General features: G+C 42.3%; 1 long non-coding RNA gene across 1 annotated transcript; it reads right to left on the reverse strand.

The window, feature by feature from the left end:
* Positions 1-12,243: 12,243 nt before the first annotated feature.
* Positions 12,244-18,848, reverse strand: LOC147367685 (uncharacterized). Its single transcript, XR_015169268.1, has 3 exons — positions 18,705-18,848; positions 17,814-18,074; positions 12,244-12,696 (listed from the first exon to the last, which is right to left on the reverse strand). It is a non-coding gene; the product is annotated as an uncharacterized LOC147367685 (long non-coding RNA).
* Between the last annotated feature and the right edge of the window lie 381 nt (positions 18,849-19,229).

Raw genomic sequence — 19,229 nt, forward strand, 5'->3', positions numbered from 1 at the left:
TTCTTTTTGGCTCCAATATCACTGCAGATGGTGACTGCAGCCATGAAATTAAAAGACACTTACTCCTTGGAAGAAAAGTTATGACCAACCTAGATAGCATATTGAAAAGCAGAGACATTACTTTGCCAGCAAAGGTTCGTCTAGTCAAGGCTATGGTTTTTCCTGTGGTCATGTATTGATGTGAGAGTTGGACTGTGAAGAAGGCTGAGAGCTGAAGAATTGATGGTTTTGAACTGTGGTGTTGGAGAAGACTCTTGAGAGTCCCTTGGACTGCAAGGAGATCCAACCAGTCCATTCTGAAGGAGATCAGCCCTGGGATTTCTTTGGAAGGAATGATGCTAAAGCTGAAACTCCAGTACTTTGGCCACCTCATGCGAAGAGTTAACTCATTGGAAAAGACTCTGATGCTGGGAGGGATTGGGGGCAGGAGGAGAAGGGGACGACAGAGGATGAGATGGCTGGATGGCATCACTGACTCGATGGACATGAGTCTGAGTGAAATCCGGGAATTGGTGATGGACAGGGAGGCCTGGCGTGGTGTGATTCATAGTGTTGCAAAGAGTCGGACACAACTGAGTGAGTGAACTGAACTGAAGGCATATTAGATATAATTAGGCCAGAGACAGAGGAGCAACTTTATGCCACCTCAATCATTGCTTCTTCTCTTCATACAGTTCTAAAGAGACAGGGATATAATTATCTGTCACTTTATTATCAGCTGGTATTTTATCCCAAATTCATGAAGGTGGTCAGGTAGGCTAGAATATGGACTTACATTTTCCCATTCATAGTACTCTTCCCCAGACTTGGATCTTGGATCTCACTACCCTCTGGCTAGTTGTAAAAAAGGACAGGAGAAAGAGAAAAGTTATAGGGACTCTTCAGGGATGACTGACCTTAGGGAACCTTACTTTCCCATCAGTGGAAGGAGACATTTACCACATGTATGAGGCTTTTAGTAGGTAGTTACTTCTTATACTATCAATGGTGGTCTAATCATTCTCTTTGAATCTGATTGATTAGATTACTAAAAATGTTCTTTCCAGTATTTACAGGTGGAAGCAAGAAGGGGAAAGAATGTAAGAGAGGAAGGAGTCTTGATCATACCCTGTCCTTAATGGCCTACAGTTTTTGATTAAATGCAGATACAGTCACAAATTCCAATTAAATGTTATTATAATCATAGGATATATGCATTCATAATACTATGTGGAATTCAGAACACTTGGCTAATGCTCTGCCATATCCCTGGAGAAATTTCCATTTACCTAGGGATCTTAGAGATTTAGGGCCCATCTGTCAGTGAAAAGACAAGTTCATGATTGATAAGTACTAGAACACAGCTAAGGAGATGTGCAAATCAACCAGAGTTTCCAGATTTGCATTTGAGATGGAGATTTTAAAAGCATGTAGGCTGATAGGAGGGAAATCATGAAGAGTTTCTCCCCCACCCCTCATCTCCAATCAAGGGCAGATATGTCTGATTTCTAACATGAGTAAATGGGAAAATAATATGTACTACCATGAGATCTATGTACAGATGTTGTGGCATACAAGGAGAAGAACATTTCAAATACAGGTGCAAATACAGTAATAATACATTATAGTATGTGGAGGTAAATTTTAAAAGTGGTTGTTTTATGATTTCAATAATTCAAAACATGAACACTGTGAAACAAGAGAACAAAGAGGAAATAAGATAAAAGACTGAGATGAAAACAGAACCAAGGTAAGTAAACATCAGGATGATACTAAAAACTGCCATATGAGAAATAAAATATGCATTCGATATAATAGAGATAAACACTGACCCCACAGAAAAGGGAGTCAGTGATGTGAGATGCATGTTTGGGGACCTTTTCCAGGATACAGAGTGAGAGGATTAAGATAGGAAGATGATGACAGCTAAGATGAAACATGAAAGATTACGGAGAACTGGCATAACAGATAAATGAATGAGATATCAAAACAAATGGTAAAAACTCAGCAATCAAAGTTGTGAGTATAAAAATCTTTCCCAAACCGAACAAAGCATTGAACCTGCAGGGTAGAGTCTCACTGAGAAGCAGGAAGCATTAATGAAATGGAACCAATATTTAGGCACTTCCTGCTGAGATATCTGAATTTCAAAGGATATAAGAATAAAATATCTTACAACACCCAAGTAGGAAAAAATAAGATTATTTGTACAGAAAAAAAAAAAAAAGTGGATCTCAGATGTCTCCATCGCTAGATAGCAATGCTGGAAGCAGTATTTAAAGTGGTAGGGAGACAATGATAGTAGTATGACTGAAGACCCCACGTGCAGAGATACTGCCCTTTATGTACAGTGGCGACAAAAAGACACCATGTACTATGAATAAGAGAGATATTCTCTAACTGACAAAGAGTTATCACAATAAAGAAACACTGAAAATGGTGAAGTTATAAGAGTACTGGCACTGAGTAGCAGACTCAGTTATATGAATAATATAAGTAATTATAATGATTACAAATGTAATTGAAATATAAATTTCTGAACAAATTTTAAAGAGAATATTATTAATATAAATTATTAAAATATAATAGTGAAAACCTGGCTATAAAATTCTAGATCAGGCAGTGAATGGGAAGTTGGTAGAAATAGAAGCATTACTATTAGAAGGGTATTGGGTTTTGCATGCATTTTTTAATCTAACTACCTTGATGATTATCTTAGAAAATTCATTTACTTGTGACTTTACATGCAGAATGATTTCATTGATAATTGTTTACAGTATCTATTCCTTTACAATAGTTTTGTCTCTTATTTCCACTCTTTGTTCCTGTATGAGTTTTTCAAAAAAGGAAAACAAAACTTTCTGTTGCCACAGGAAGTGACCAGCAGGGCCCACATTAGCAGAACTAGTTACCAAGACTGGCTTGTTCTTTCCTTTGTTGTTTGGCCCAGTCTCATAATTATCACTGGCAAGGCTGTTTCTGGCATGAAGGATCCAGAGCAGAATCCTAATGCTTGACTTCCTAGGACTGCCAAGGTATTCGGATGAAGTCAGCTTTGGATTACTCCTTGTGGCAAAAATATTCCCTTTGATTGTTAATTATTCCTTTGAGCTGTATTAACAATGTCCAGTGAACATTGAAAAGACTGATGTTGAAGCTGAAGCTCCAATACTTTGGCCACCTGATGTGAAGAGCTGACTCATTGGAAAAGACCCTGATGCTGGGAAAGATTGAAGGCAGGAGGAGAAGGGGATGACAGAGGATGAGATGGTTGGATGGCATCATCAACTTGATGGACATGGGTTTGGGTGGACTCCGAGAGTTGGTGATGGACAGGGAGGCCTGGCTGCTGTGGTTCATGGGGTCGCAAAGAGTTGGACATGACTGAGTGACTGAACTGAACTGAACTGAACAATGTCCATCAAGCAAATGTCAATGTTACCTTGGGAAGACAACTCTTCTTTCACATATATACTTTGTAATTTTAGAAGTATATAATGGTCACTGTTATCCTGGTCTGTAGGTGACACATGGTCCTAATTGGGAACCAGACTGTGCATATTAAACAGCAGGAAGAAAACTCAGGCTGGTCCATAAGGCAATGTCATAGTGGAGGCAAGTTTCCTTTCTAATTCCAGCCTGTCCGCTCTAATCAGAGGGTCTTACAGCCTTTGCCCACCTGTGCTTACATAGTTTCTTCTCCATCCACCCTATTCCATTTAGGCCTCTCCTGTCCAGATATGGTTGATACTCTTCTCTGATTCCAGACATATGGTCACCAAAATTTTTTCTGCCTTCATTGATTGTATGATTTCCCCATCTTCTTCTACTATTTAGGTCCTCATTGTTAGGACTATTTAACTTCCAACCACAGTATTAATCCTGCTCATAATTCCTAGAACTAAATCTGACCAGAGACAGAAAGTACTAAAATAGTTTTACCTCCAAAAATGTTCCACTTGCTGATAGTCTGATCCTTTCATAAGCCTAGATTGTCTTACCTGGGGTCCTGTTCTCATGATTGGGGTGCTGTTTTGATATGTCATGTTCCCCAGGGGCTTCCCTGGTGGCTCAGTGGTAAAGAATATGCCTGCCAATGCAGGAGACATGAATCCATCCCTGCATCAGGAAGATTGCATGGAGAAGGAAATGGTAACTCACTGCATTATTCTTGCCTGGGAAATCCCATGAATAGAGGAGCCTGGCAGGCTACAGTCCATGGGGTTGCAAAAGAGTTGGACACGACTTAACAACTAAATAGCAACAGCATGTTTCTCAGGTCCTGGAATGCTACCATACTCTCTCAGGCTTTTCTCAGGACTAGAACCCTGTTGATAGCTGAACTCTGACTTTGTGGACAATTAATGATTCCAGGCTTTCCAGATAATGCTACCTCTCTGTTTGACCAACCTACCGAGACACTCTGCTGATTCATTTTGAAGCTTTTCTGCTTAATGCACATATGGATTGGGGCCTGATATCCTTTCACTCTTTTTGAGCATTTTTTCCTTTGTCATATGGCATGAATCATCTGTGTAGCTTTTTTGGGTCTCAAGTGAATGACAGTTATGCTTAGCAAAGTCTTTCCACTCTGTTTGGCCCAGAACTCAGTCTCCTAGCACTGTACACTGTTGGCGTCATTTTCAATTCTGGACTTCAGAAGCATTCCTAACAAGTCTGTTAGGTCTCACAGGATTTTGACCCATACATGTGCAACCCAGCCTTTTCCAAGGACCCGTGAGGATACCCCATACCTACTTCTTTGTTTCAGTTCACTTCAGTTCAGTCACTCAGTCGTGTCCAACTCTTCTTGACCACATGGACTACAACAGGTCAGGCCTCCCTGTCCATCACCAACTCCCAGAGTTTACCCAAACTCGTATGCATTGAGTCAGTGAAGCCATCTAACCATCTCATCCTCTGTCATCCCCTCCTGCCCTCACTCTTTCCCAGCATGAGGCTCTTTTCAAATGAGTCAGCTCTTTGCATCATGTGCTCAAAGTATTGGGGTTTCAGCTTCAGCATCAGTGCTTGCAATGAACACTCAGGACTGATCTCCTTTAGGGTGGACTGGTTGGCTCTCCTTGCAGTCCAAGGGACTCTCAAGAGTCTTCTCCAACATGACAGTTCAAAAGCATCAATTCTTCGGTGCTCACTTTTCTTTTTAGTCGAACTCTCATATCCATACATGACCACTGGAAAAACCATAGCCTTGACTAGATGGACCTTTGTTGACAAAGTAGTCTCTGCTTTTAATATGCTGTCTAGGTTGGTCATAACTTTCCTTCCAAGGAGTAACCGTCTTTTAATTTCGTGGCTGCAATCAATATCTGTAGTGATTTTGGAGCCCCCCAAAATGAAGTCAGCCATTGTTTCCACTGTTTCCCCATCTATTTGCCATGAAGTGATGGGACCGGATGCCATGATCTTTGTTTTCTGAATGTTGAGTTTTAAGACAACTTTTTCACTCTCCTGTTTCACCTTTATCAAGAGGCTCTTTAGTTCTTCTTTACTTTTTACCATAAGGGTGGTGTCATCTGCATATCTGAGGTTATTAATATTTCTCCCAGCAATCTTGATTCCAGCTTGTGTTTCATCTAGCCCAGCATTTCTCATGATGTACTCTGCATATAAGTTAAATAAGCAGGATGACAATACACAGCCTTGATGTACTCCTTTTCCTATTTGGAACCAGTCTGGTGTTCCATGTCTAGTTCTAACTGTTGCTTCCTGACCTGCATACAGATTTCTCAAGAGGCAGGTCAGGTGGTCTGGTATTCCCCCTCTTTCAGAATTTTCCACAGTTTATTGTTTTCCACACAGTCAAAGGCTTTGGCATAGTCAATAAAGCAGAAATAGATGTTTTTCTGGAACTCTCCTGCTTTTTCAATGATCAATGGATGTTGGCAATTTGATCTCTGGTTTCTCTGCCTTTTCTAAATCCAGCTTGAACATCTGGAAGTTCATGGTTCACATATTGTTGCAGTGTGGCTTGGAGAATTTTGAGCTTTACTTTATTAGTGTGTGAGATGAGTGCAATTGTGCGGTGGTTTGAGCATTCTTTGGCATTGCCTTTCTTTGGGCTTGGAAAGAAAACTGACCTTTTCCAGTCCTGTGGCCACTACAGAGTTTTTCAAATTTGCTGGCATATCGAGTGCAGCACTTTCACAGCATCATCTTTCAGGATTTGAAATAGCTCCACTGGAATTCCATCACCTCCACTAGCTTTGTTCATAGTGATGCTTTCTAAGGCCCACTTGACTTCACATTCCAGGATGTCTGGCTCTAGGTGAGTGAATACACCATCGTGATTATCTGGGTCTTGAAGCTCTTTTTTGTACAGTTCTTTTGTGTATTCTTGCCACCTCTTCTTAATATCTTCTGCTTCTATTAGGTCCATATGATTTCTGTCCATTATTGAGCCCCTCTTTGCATGAAAATTTCCCTTTGGTATCTCTGTTTTCCTGAAGCGATCTCTAGTCTTTCCCATTCTATTGTTTTCCTCTATTTCTTTGCACTGATCACTGAGGAAAGCTTTCTTATCTCTCCTTGCTATTCTTTGGAACTCTGCATTCAAACGGGTATATCTTTCCTTTTCTCCTTTGCTTTTGTCTTCTCTTCTTTTCTCAGCTATTTGTAAGGCCTTCTCAGACAGCCATTTTGCTCTTTTGCATTTCTTTTTCTGGGGATGGTCTTGCTGTCTGTCTCCTGTACAATGTCATGTACCTCCATCCATAGGTCATCAGGAACTCTGTCTATCAGATCTAGTCCCTTAAATTTATTTCTCACTTTTACTGTATAATCATAAGGGATTTGATTTAGGTCATACCTGAGTGGTGTAGTGGTTTTCCCCACTATCTTCAATTTAATTCTGAATTTGGCAATAAGGAGTTCATGATCTGAGCCACAGTCAGCTCCCAGTCTTATTTTTGCTGAGTGTACAGAGCTTCTCCATTTTGGCTGCAAAGAATATAATCAGTCTGATTTTGGTGTTGACCATCTGGTGATGTCCACGTGTAGAGTCTTCTCTTGTGTTGTTGGAAGATGGTGTTTGTTATGACCAGTGTGTATTCTCAGCAAAACTCTTAGCCTTTGACCTGCTTCGTTTTTTACTCCAAGGCCAAATTTGCCTGTTACTCCAGGTATTTCTTGACTTCCTACTTTTGCATTCCAGTCCCCTATAATGAAAAGGACATCTTTTTTGAGTGCTTGTTCTAAATGGCAGAGAAGGCAATGGCACCCCACTCTAGTACTCTTGCTTGGAAAATCCCATGGATGGAGGAGTCTGGTAGGCTGCAGTCCATGGGGCCGCTAAGAGTCAGACACAACTGAGCGATTTCACTTTCACTTTTCACTTTCATGCATTGGAGAAGGAAATGGCAACCCACTCCAGTGTTTTTGCCTGGAGAATCCCAGGGATGGAGTCACACAGAGTCGGAAACGACTGAAGTGACTTAGCATAGCATAGCATAGCATAGCATAGTTCTAAATGGTCTTGTAGGTCTTCATAGAACCATTCCACTTTAGCTTCTTCAGTGTTAGTGGTCGGGGCATAGACTTGGATTACCATGATATTGACTGTGTTGCCTTGGAAACAAACAGAGATCATTCTGTCATTTTTGAAATTGTATCCAAGTACTGCATTTTGGACTCTTTTGTTGACTGTGATGGCTACTCCATTTCTTCTAAGGGATTCTTGCCCGTAGTAGTAGATATAATGGTCATCTGAGTTAAATTCACTCAGCTTCTTTGTTTAGCTCCCACCTTTCTGGTGTCCTGACCAGCAAATTCTAGCCACCTGAGCACCCTGCTCTCCACTCTCTACTTCCTCAGCTCAGCAAGATCATTGCTTTTTTGTTGGGTCTCAGCTCCCAGCTTCATAATGGGAAGCTGCTCCTTGGTCGAAAGCCAGGGTAACAGTGGGATTCATGTCATGTGCTTTCCCAATCTCCAGAATTATAGACCTGTTGGTAGTCTAATGCCTGAAAATAGTTCCGCCATATATATATTGCAGTTACATGGTTGGTTTTTCAAAAATTTATTTATTTGTATCTGCACTGACTGTGGTTGCTGCACATGGGCTTTTTTAGTTATGGGCTTCTCACTGCAGTGGCTTCTATCGCTGTGGATCATAGGCTCTTGGGCTCCTGGGCTTAAGTAGTTGTGGCACCCAGGCTTAGTTGTCCCACAGCATGTGAAGTCTTCCTGGATGAGGGATCAAACCTGTGTCCCTTGCATTGGCAGGCGGAGTCTCAGTCCACTAGACAACCAGGGAAGTTCTATCATTTTTTTTTTTTTTTAATGGCAAGTTATATCTGGAACCTGTTATTCTGCCATGGTTTGAAGCACAGAGTTTTGTGTTTTGGCTTTTTATTGTTAATGTAGAAAAGTTTCTGTCAGCTTTATAACTTGTTATTGATTATATATTGATATGTCACGTACATTTTTAGTAGCAGTCAAATTTGGGAAATTCTGCTTCAAGTTTCCTTCAGACATGATGAAAGGTTGTTGTTGAATCACGCAAAGACACCGGGATTCTTGGCCCCCGGAGGAGAAGAATTCAATCCGGGGCTAGAGACGAGGCTTGATCGCTCAGAGCTTTTGTGTAATAAAGTTTTATTAAAGTATAAAGGAGATAGAGAAAGCTTCTGATATAGGCTTCAGAAGGGGGCAGAAAGAGTATCCCCCTGCTAGTTTTCAGCTGGATGTTATATAGTCAATAGCAGTCTGTTTATGAAAGAAAAGAATGTCTTAAAACTCAGAATGGCACCAGGCCCCTCACCCATAAAGATGCATTTTGGGATAATCTTGGCACCAAATGGTTCATCCTGGGCCATAAAAAGATTAACTTGAATCTTGAAGAAGGGCAGATCACCATACAAATAGTTTCATTTAGATAGACTAGGGGAACAATATCTGAATATAACATACTGGTTTGTCAAGTAGGTTCTGAGCCAAGAGGCGGAACTGACGTGAAGACAGACTTTGGGGTAAATGCATAGTACATTAGCATCAGTTCAGTTCAGTTCAGTTGCTCAGTCGTGTCCGACTCTGCGACCCCATGAATCACAGCACGCCAGGCCTCCCTGGCCATCACCAACTCCTGGAGCTCACCGACACTCACATCCATCGAGTCAGTGATGCCATCCAGACATCTCATCCTCTGTCGTCCCCTTCTCCTCCTGCCCCCAATCCCTCCCAGCATCAGAGTCTTTTCCAATGAGTCAACTCTTCGCATGAGGTGGCCAAAATACTGGAGTTTCAGCTTTAGCATCATTCCTTCCAAAGAAATCCCAGGGCTGATCTCCTTCAGAATGGACTGGTTGGATCTCCTTGCAGTCCAAGGGACTCTCAAGAGTCTTCTCCAACAAAAGCGTCAATTCTTCGGTGCTCAGCCTTCTTCACAGTCCAACTCTCACATCCATACATGACCACAGGAAAAACCATAGCCTTGACTAGATGAACCTTTGTTGGCAAAGTAATGTCTCTGCTTTTGAATATGCTATCTAGGTTGGTCATAACTTCCTTCCAAGGAGTGAGCATCTTTTAATTTCATGGCTGCAGTCACCATCTGCAGTGATTTTGGAGCCCACCCACCCCCCCCCCCCCAAAAAAAATAAAGTCTGACTCTGTTTCCACTGTTTCCCCATCTATTTCCCATGAAGTGATGGGACCAGATGCCATGATCTTCGTTTTCTGAATGTTGAGTTTTAAGACAACTTTTTCACTCTCCTCTTTCACTTTCATCAAGAGGCTTTTGAGTTCCTCTTCACTTTCTGCCCTAAGGGTGGTGTCATCTGCATATCTGAGGTGATTGATATTTCTCCTGGCAATCTTGATTCCAGCTTGTGTTTCTTCCAGCCCAGCGTTTCTCATGATGTACTCTGCATATAAGTTAAATAAGCAGGGTGACAATATACAGCCTTGACGTACTCCTTTTCCTATTTCCTACCAGTCTGTTGTTCCATGTCCAGTTCTAACTGTTGCTTCCTGACCTGCATACAAATTTCTCAAGACGCAGATCAGGTGGTAAGGTATTCCCATCTCTTTCAGAATTCTCCACAGTTTATTGTGATCCACACAGTCAAAGGCTTTGGCATAGTCAATAAAGCAGAAATAGATGTTTTTCTGTAACTCTCTTGCTTTTTCCATGATCCAGCAGATGTTGGCAATTTGATCTCTGGTTCCTCTGCCTTTTCTAAAACCAGCTTGAACATCAGGAAATTCACGGTTCACATATTGCTAAAGCCTGGCATGGAGAATTTTGAGCATTACTTTACTAGCGTGTGAGATGAGTGGAATTGTGCAGTAGTTTGAGCATTCTTTGGCATTGCCTTTCTTTGGGATTGGAATGAAAACTGACCGTTTCCAGTCCTGTGGCCACTGCTGAGTTTTCCACATTTGCTGGCATATTGAGAGCAGCACTTTCACAGCATCATCTTTCAGGATTTGAAATAGCTCAACTGGAATTCAATCACCTCCACTAGCTTTGTTCGTAGTGATGCTTTCTAAGGCCCACTTGACTTCATATTCCAGGATGTCTGGTTCTAGGTGAGTGATCACACCAACGTGATTATCTGGGTCGTGAAGCTCTTTTTTGTACAGTTCTTCTGTGTATTCTTGCCATCTCTTCTTAATATCTTCTGCTTCTGTTAGGTCCATACCACTTCTGTCCTTTATCGTAGCTTAAGATAAACATTTCCATAAGAGAAATGCATTGGTTATCTCTAGGTTTGAGAATAGTTAACTTCAGGTGAAACCAGGTGTCATTATGACAACACAGTATTTTAAGAGATACCTCCTTTTAAATTTGTATAGAGAAGGAAAAAATATCACTAGTTTGTTTCTTCCTGCTGCTTAAGAGAGATAAAAATATCTGACACTTGCAGGCTATTTCCTCTGTTTGGAGACCCGTGGCCTTCCTGCCTGTTACCCTCTCATTCCCCCCTTTTCTTTTAGGAGAATTATGTTGATCATGGAAAAAGCAAGAGAGTTCCAGAAAAACATCTATTTCTGCTTTATTGACTATGCCAAAGCCTTTGACTGTGTGGATCACAATAAACTGTGGAGAATTCTGAAAGAGATGGGAATACCAGACCACCTGATCTGCCTCTTGAGAAATTTGTATGCAGGTCAGGAAGCAACAGTTAGAACTGGACATGGAACAACAGACTGGTTCCAAATAGGAAAAGGAGTTCGTCAAGGCTGTATATTGTCACCCTGCTTATTTAACTTATATGCAGAGTACATCATGAGAAACGCTGGACTAGAAGAAACACAAACTGGAATCAAGATTGCCAGGAGAAATATCAATCACCTCAGATATGCAGATGACACCACCCTTAGGGCAGAAAGTGAAGAGGAACTCAAAAGCCTCTTGATGAAAGTGAAAGAGGAGAGTGAAAAAGTTGTCTTAAAACTCAACATTCAGAAAACGAAGATCATGGCATCTGGTCCCACCACTTCATGGGAAATAGATGGGGAAACAGTGGAAACAGTGTCAGACTTTATTTTTCTGGGCTCCAAAATCACTACAGATGGTGACTGCAGCCATGAAATTAAAAGACGCTTACTCCTTGGAAGGAAAGTTATGACCAACCTAGATAGCATATTCAAAAGCAGAGACATTACTTTGCCAACAAAGGTTCGTCTAGTCAAGGCTGTGGTTTTTCCAGTGGTCATGTATGGATGTGAGAGTTGGACTGTGAAGAAAGCTGAGCGCTGAAGAATTGATGCTTTTGAACTGTGGTGTTGGAGAAGACTCTTGAGAGTCCCTTGGACTGCAAGGAGATCCAACCAGTCCATTCTGAAGGAGATCAGCCCTGGGATTTCTTTGGAAGGAATGATGCTAAAGCTTCAGTATTTTGGCCACCTCATGCGAAGAGTTGACTCATTGGAAAAGACTCTGATGCTGGGAGGGATTGGGGGCAGGAGGAGAAGGGGACGACAGAGGATGAGATGGCTGGATGGCATCACTGACTCGATGGACGTGAGTGTCGGTGAGCTCCAGGAGTTGGTGATGGCCAGGGAGGCCTGGCGTGCTGCGATTCATGGGGTCACAAAGAGTCGGACACTACTGAGCGACTGATCTGATCTGATGTTGCCTAGGGAAAAGGGGTGTCATTCTCGTTCCATAACTGCTTCCGAGCTGACAAGGGGCGTTGTCCCTAAATTGGTGAGGCAACATATTCTCCTCATCCTCGTATTGAGGATATCTGATCCAGGGGCCCCAAATAGTAGTTGGAGGAAGCTGCAGCAGTAGTAGGAGTTTGAGCAACCATTTGTAACTTAAAAGCTTTCATGTGGCTAGAAACAAGTCCAGTTACACAGTTTCAGACGTAAGGCAACATAGTCATTAAAACAAGTTAAAATCAAAATTAAAAGTCACATTATGTCCATAGTTAAAGTGCAACGTGTTGCACCAGTCCGTTTTAGGGTTGTTAGATGTCATCAGATGAAGAAGAGGCGTCGCTTGTGATTGTTGTCGAAGGTATTCCCAGACTTGGAGAAAGTCTTTTCCTTGAAGTGGAGATGTCCTCCATGGGAAGCCTTCCACTGATGAAGAGGGGAGTGCTCCACAGACCCAGCAGTTAGACCCATTGTGGAATGCAGCATAGGAGTGAGCCCAGGACAGGAAGGCATTGTCTTGAGGATCAAATGACAGACTCAGGATTTTTGGAGTCAGCAGAAGTAGGCTCACATAGATTACAGGCCCATCTGAAAAGTACAAAGTCAGAGCATAGAAAGAAAAGACATAAAATGAAGCCACTTAGTTTTGGTCAGGGTGCCACCTCTTAACTCGAGTGTGATGTACCCACGAATAAATTCCTGGCACTTTGACAGCTGTGGGAGAAGAAAGAATAACCTGGTAAGGGCCTTCCCAGAGGGGCTCGAGGGATGGGCCCCCAGATCCCAATGTTTTTATGAGGACCTCAGTTCCTGGCTCAAATAGAGGCTTGCTTGACTCAGAGGCTGGGTCAGGAGTCATCTCCCAGAGTTCTGTTAATGCTTGTTGAAAAGCTGAGAGCTGAGTTACATAACTAGTTAATTCCAAGGCTTCAGGGTCTATAACAATGTCTGTGCATATAAAGGCCTTCCATATATACATTCTAAGGGGGACAGTCCCTCCTTTTGGGGGGCAGTTTGAGCCCTCAGTAAGCTATGGGTAGGACTTTAATCCAATTGTTTTGTGTCTCTTGAGTTAATTTGTGCAGATGTCTTTTGATAATGTCATTAGCTTTTTCAACCTTTTCTGAGGATTGGGGTCTCCAGGAACAGTGTAAGTGATATTCTATTCCTAGAGCTTTAGATACCCCCTGAGTTACAGCAGCTTTAAAGGCGGAGCTGTTGTCACTCTGAAGGCTCTGTGGCAGCCCAAACCTGGGGATAATTTCATGGATTAAAATCTTTATAACCTCCTTAGCCTGTTCACTACGACAGGGAAAAGCCTCAATCCATCCAGTAAAAGTATCTACCCAAACTTGTAAGCAAGAATATCCATTAGCTTTTGGCATGAGTAAAATCAATTTCCCAGTCCTCTCCAGGATACTTCCCACTTTGTTGTAATCCAGATTTTGCTAGCTTTTCAGTCTTTGGGTTATTTTTCTGACAAACCTCACACCTTTTGATAATATTTTTTAAAGTTTTCATTACATTTTTACCTTCAAACAAATGAGAAGCCATTTGGTAAGTACTCTCTGCACTCAAATGAAAACTCTGATGTAAACCCTTAAGAATTTTCCACTGAGCATTTTCAGGAATTATTAATCGTCCATCCTCGGACTGTAACCATCCTTTATCAGTAATCTTTGCTCCTCATTTCTCATATCTTTCTAATTCTTTCTCAGTATATTGTGGTTTTTCCTGTTCCACAGGACCTGTCCAGATCAAAGGCTTCTGCAGTGAAGGGGTTTTGTAAAGTGCCGCTTTTCTGGCTTGACAGTCAGCCAACTGATTACCTTCAGCTACTTTACTCCCATCCCTGCTGTGCCCTTGCAATGCATAACAGCTACTTCTTTAGGACAATATATAGCAGTTAAAAGTCTCTCGATCTCTCTGAAATGCTTAATACGTTCTCCTGTTGCTGTTTTAAACTGTCTTTCTTTCTATATTGCAGCATGAGCATGTAAAGTCAAATAAGCATACTTAGAATCTGTGTAGATATTTATCCGCTGCCTTTTGCTTAACTCTAGAGCTCGGGTCAGGGCCACAAGCTCCACTAACTGAACACTGGTTCCCTGGGGGAGAGATTTTGCTTCCAAAACCTGTTCAGCAGTCACCACGGCGTAACCTGCTTTACGCTTTCCATCCCGAACAAAAGAACTGCCATCTGTAAATATTTCCATGTCAGGATTGTCTAATGGTGTATCCATTAGATCTTCCCAAGCTGCATAGTTTAAAGATAGGAATTGGGAACAATAGTAATCAGGTGTTTCATTTTCCTTTTCAGGAAGTAAAGTGGCAGAATTTAAATTTCCACAAACTTTAAGCTTAGTTACGGGTCCTTCTAACAACAGTGACTGATATTTAAGAAGCCTACTGTCTGTCATCCAAATATTAACCTTATAATTTAAGATTCCACTCACATCATGAGAAGTCAGTACAGTACGGTTTCGCCCATTAATTATCTTTAAAGCTTCAGGTGCTAATAAATCCGCTGCCCCAATTACTCTTAGGCAGTGGGGCCACCCAAGTGAAATTACATCTAATTCTCTGCTTAGATAAGCAAAAGGTTGCTGGCGAGGCCCTTGGGGTTGTGTCAAAACTCTCAAGGCCATACCTTTTCTTTCAGTGACAAATAAATTAAATTCTGACCCTGTGGGCAAATTCAGAGCTGGAGCTTGCAGGAGAGCAGTCTGAAGAAACTTAAAAGCCTTTTGAGTTTCTGGAGAACAAACCAGTTTGTCCGTTTGGGCCTGTTGAGTTTCAGCTATAAGTTTATATAAAGGCCGGGCAAGTTCCCCATAACCTGGAATCGACAGTAACCTGTGATTCCCAAAAATCCTCTCAATTGTCTTAAAGTCATAGGTAGGGGATGATTTAGTATAGGTTTAATTCTCTCAGGGCCTATGGCCCTAGTCCCTTCTGATATGATTAGGCCCAGATATCTAACCAATTGTTGACAAAGCTGAGTCTTTTCTCTTGATGCCTTGAAAGCACAGTCTGCCAGAAAGTTTAAGAAATCTTCTGAGGCTTGCGAACAAGCTTCCTCTGTTTCAGCACAGAGCAAAATATCATCTACATATTGTAACACCACCGCTTCAGAGCTATTAAAGTTTTATAGATCCCATGACAAACTTTGTCCAAATAAGTGAGGACTGTCACGAAATCCCTGGGGCAAAACTGTCTAGGTTAACTGAGAAACTGGCTGTGTAGGGTCTTCAAAGAAATTGACTTTCCTCCGCCAAAGGCACTGAGTAGAAGGCATCTTTCAAATCAATTACTGAGAAATATTTGGCTCCTTCAGGAATTCAGACAATAGAGTATAAGGATTAGGCACCATGGGGTGTAAAGGAACTGCAGCCTCATTTATTATACGTAAATCTTAAACTAGTCTCCATTTACCATTTGATTTCTTTATACCCAAATAGGAGTGTTGCAAGGACTGTTACAGGGAATTAATAGTCCCTGCTCCTTTAAATTTTTGATGATGGGTTTTAACCCTTCCTTAACCTCAGCTTTCAGTGGATACTGCTTCTTATGTGGAAATAAGTGTGGGTCTTTGAGCTTGACAACTATAGGAATAGCATTTTGTACTCGACCCACAGATTTTCCATCAGCCCCGTACTCTAGGATTTACATTTGGTTTAACTAAAGGGAGAGAAAGGGAGGGCACCATATTCATGAAAACAGAGGCATGGACCTTGCTCAGTATATCCCTCCCCAAAAGGGGTGAGGGAGATTCTTGCACGATCAGAAACTCGTGTGAAAATAGCACAGAATCCCAGTTGCAAGATAAAGAATAACTGAAATAATACCTTTTGGCTTATCCAGACAGTCCCATTACAGAAGCGGATCAGGAAGAAAGTGGGCCAGGGGCTTCAGTAAGCACAGAATAAGTTGCCCCAGTATCTAAAAGGAAATCGACGGATTGGCCCCCCACAATTATTAATACCCGGGGTTCCTAGGTGTAATTAGAACGGGAGCTTGTGTGGGGATCCCCGGGCACCTTCAGTCCTGATTGTCTTGAGAGTCTGACACCGGAGACTTATGCCTCTGGGGGCAGTCTCTCTTCCAGTGTGGTCCTTTGCAGACCGGACATGGAGCCGGGGGCGGCTTAGATGCCTGAGGGCAATCCCGCTTGAGGTGCCCCTCCTTTCCACAGTAATAGCAAGCCCATCCCTTTTCACCTAGGTCCCTCTAGGCATCTTTCTCAGGCTGTTTAAGAAAGTTTTTCATAGCCATTGTGAAGGCTTCCGCCTTTTCCTTTGTCTTTTTCTGCCTTTCTTTCTTTTCCTCATATTCCCTACCATAATAGACTGTCTGAGTCAGTTGTAACAGAGTATCTAAAGACTGATTTGGTCCATACGCCCGTTTTAATAGCTTACAGCCGATATCTGGAGCCGACTTAGTGAGAAATCTATCTTTTAAGATCATTTTCCCCTTGTTCCTTACAGAACCGGTCTAATTGTAAAACAGTATTATACTTAAGAGACCCTCCAACTGGCCACCGTTTGCCATCCTCCAGTGGATACTGTGGCCACACAGTATCACATAGGAAGACCAGGTGTGTCTTCTTTAAGCCCTGGGGATCAAATCTTTCCCAGTTTTTCAGGATACAGTTCAAAGGAGTGAGGCTGGAATTGTTAGCTCCCATCAGTAAGAGAGAAAAAAAGCGACCAATGCCATCTTTCTACCAGAGGCGTCCCTCCCTGCTCTAGATGGGGGTGTAGACAGACGTTACATCAAAAGCTTTTCCTTCCTGGTCGGACTTAGTCTGTCGCTTACCAACGCAGGCGCCGTACTCGTCCCTCCCGGTTCTACCACCGAGATGGGGTGTGATGTACCAGGGGTAGACCTGATAGCATCCCTATCTGAAGTCCAGCTCTTCACCATTAACCTTGCTTGCCTCTGAAGCCACCTGGGGTGCAATCAGAGTAACCTTCCGGAATGACTCCCAAGCTAAGACCGCTGGGTGAAACATTCGTCACCTGAGTGCCTGTGCATGACCCTGAGTATATTCCTGACCACAATAAGACCTATACGAATATAAAACTGAGATGTTCTTTCCAAGCATCACCATAGCAGTATAAGAGCCTCCTCTGGTCCACTAAGAGCCAGCATTACCAAAGGAAAAAAACCCATTGAGGTCCCAATCTGAGTAACCTTTAACCTCAGAGATGTTCTTTGAGCTAGAGCTCCATCTAGCTTCCGAACTTTCGATTCCTAGTGAGGCTAGGTGCTTTCTTGACTACCAATCCAAGTTTGGGACCTAAGCCACAGTACACAGTAACAGTATAGATCACAACTCCCTTGAAAGTTTATGATCTGATAGATTAGGTTAGTCTTCTAATTCCCAAGGAGTTATGAAATGGTCAAAGAGACCGAAAAGTTTGACCGAGAAAGGAGAGTTCAGTCCACACGCTTTGCCCATTTCTGGTCGGTTCCCAAAGGAGACATTGGGTGCCTCTTGGCATTTACAGGTCAGTATAAACCGCCGACAGATTTCTGCCATAAGCCATATGAGATCACCATGGAACCGCAGAGCAGGGCTCCTCACTTGCTTTGCGCAGGGCATGTCATTCATTCACACAAGCACACCGTAGAGTTAGTAAAGCAAAGCAGAAAACATGTTCACTAAGAGAACAAAGAACTAGAGCTCCAAGCATCCTTACCTTGTCCTGAAGGATTCAGATGAGCCCCCAAGATGAAAGGTTGTTTTTGAATCACACAAAGACGCCGGGATTCTTGGCCCCCGGAGGAGAAGAATTCAATCCAGGGCCAGAGACGAGGCTTGATCGCTCAGAGCTTTTGTGTAATAAAGTTTTATTAAAGTATAAAGGATCTAGAGAAAGCTTCTGATATAGGCTTCAGAAGGGGGCAGAAGAGTATTCCTCTGCTAGTCTTCAGCTGGATGTTATATAGTCACTAGCAGTCTGTTTATGAAAGAAAGGAATGTCTTAAAACTCAGAATGGCACCAGGCCCCTCACCCATAAGATGCATTTTGGGATAATCTTGGCACCAAATGGTTCATCCTGGGCCATAAAAAGATTAACTTGAATCTTGAAGAAGGGCAGATCACCATACAAATAGTTTCATTTAGATAGATTAGGGGAACAATATCTGAATATAACATACTGGTTTGTCAAGTAGGTTCTGAGCCAAGAGGTGGAACCGACTTGAAGACAGAGTTTGGGGTAAATGCATAGTACATTAGCATAGCTTAAGATAAACTTTTCCATAAGAGAAATGCATTGGTTATCTCTAGGTTTGAGAATAGTTAACTTCAGGTGAAACCAGGTGCCATTATGGCAACACAGTATTTTAAAAGATACTCCTTTTCAATTTGTATGCTGCTGCTGCTGCTGCTAAGTCGCTTCAGTCATGTCTGACTCTGTGCGACCCCATAGACAGCAGCCCACTAGGCTCCTCTGTCCCTGGGATTCTCCACGCAACAATACTGGAGTGGGTTGCCATTTCCTTCTCCAATGCGTGAAAGTGAAAAGTGAAAGTGAAATCGCTCAGTCGTGCCCGACTCTTAGCGACCCCATGGACTGCAACCCACGAGGCTTCTCCGTCCATGGGATTTTCCAGGCAAGAGTAAATTTGTATAGAGAAGGAAAAAATATCGCTAAGTTGTTTCCTCCTGCCGCTTAAGAGAGAGAAAAATATCTGACACTTGTAAGCTATTTCCTCTGTTTGGAGACTCCTGGCCTTCCTGCCTGTTTATGTTAACACGTTTATGTCTCAATAGGTTAACACAGCTGCTCAATATCTCTTTAGCTAGATCTCCAAAGTGGCCACAGCTACTCCAGTAGCACCAGATGGGAGGCAAAGTAGATGGGGAGTCAGAGTGGGGAAACAGGGTCTTAAGTGACTACTCTCAAAATGTCTAACTTCGAAAATGGTACAAAAATAGAGGACCATGTGAATACAATGCTGTGGTCTTGTCCAAACTGTGGAGGGAGTTTGTGCAAAAAGAAAGAGAAAAAGAATAGAAGCATTGAAAAGAGGTTCTTAAATTGCATTTGCTTCATAGTCCATCTGTTTCTTTTACCATCTTCTGACCAAAGATTTCTGCCTTTTCTAC

The sequence above is a fragment of the Bos grunniens genome, chromosome 8 (genome assembly GCF_055505025.1).
Source record: "Bos grunniens cultivar Pamir isolate PY7600 chromosome 8, Bosgru_T2T1.0, whole genome shotgun sequence".
Taxonomy (NCBI): Eukaryota; Metazoa; Chordata; class Mammalia; order Artiodactyla; family Bovidae; genus Bos; species Bos grunniens.